The following is a 962-nucleotide window of genomic DNA, read 5'->3' on the forward strand; positions in this document are numbered from 1 at the left end:
GCAAATAAGAGGAGATGGACCCTTCCAAGTTCTAGAGAAGATCAATGACAATGCCTACAAGTTGGACTTGCCAAGTGAATATGGTAATATAAGTGCTACCTTTAATGTGGCTGATCTATCTTTGTTTGATGTAGGTGATGAATCTGATTCGAGGACGAATCCTTTTGAAGAGGGAGGGAATGATAGAGACGCAACCAATGATAGAGACGCAACCAGCCCATCTAAAGATCCTTTGCATGGAATTGAAGGTCCTATGACTAGGGCCAAGACTAAGAGGATGAAACAAGCTTTGGAAAGCCTGATCATAAAAATCAAAGGAAAAGAAGACCAACGTGAGATAGAGGCTGCACCTAATTGGGTCACTTTCATACAATTGGGTGAAGATGCTTTGAGTCCAACCTGAAGACAACACTTTGGAAAGTCCAAATCACATGACAAGAAGCATTCATGGGAAGGCCAACTTTCCTATTGTATTTGGATTTTCGTGCATACTTTTGGGGTGATATTTCAGATGATGTTTTGTATTCCCCAAGTCACATTCAGACTTTCTTGTAGTTCCCAAAGTCACTATAATTACTTTGGGATCTTTTTCCTAAGTTCTGGTTACTTTTCTAGGAGTAGGTGTAACATGCATCTTTTCCAAGCCTTGGTAAATGCAGCCTTGGAAAATGCATGACAAGTAGTGCTATGTAATTTCCTAGGAGTTGCTTCTCTTTGAAGCCTGATGACCCAAAGATTGATTCATAGATTGATTTTGATGATCACAAAACCTTGAAGTATAGATACTAATGTTTATGTTGCAAGGAGAAAGATATTTATTTTGCAAGGAACATAGCAAGTTGGGAGAACACAAGAAGACCTCCAAAGCTCTCAAGTTGGAAGAAAGCTACAATTTATTGGCCCAAGCTTAAAGTTCAAAGGATTCAAATTGGAGGAGTAAAATCAAAGAAAAAAATTCAAAA

The sequence above is a fragment of the Phoenix dactylifera genome, unplaced genomic scaffold (genome assembly GCF_009389715.1).
Source record: "Phoenix dactylifera cultivar Barhee BC4 unplaced genomic scaffold, palm_55x_up_171113_PBpolish2nd_filt_p 000140F, whole genome shotgun sequence".
In the NCBI taxonomy this organism is placed as follows: Eukaryota; Viridiplantae; Streptophyta; class Magnoliopsida; order Arecales; family Arecaceae; genus Phoenix; species Phoenix dactylifera.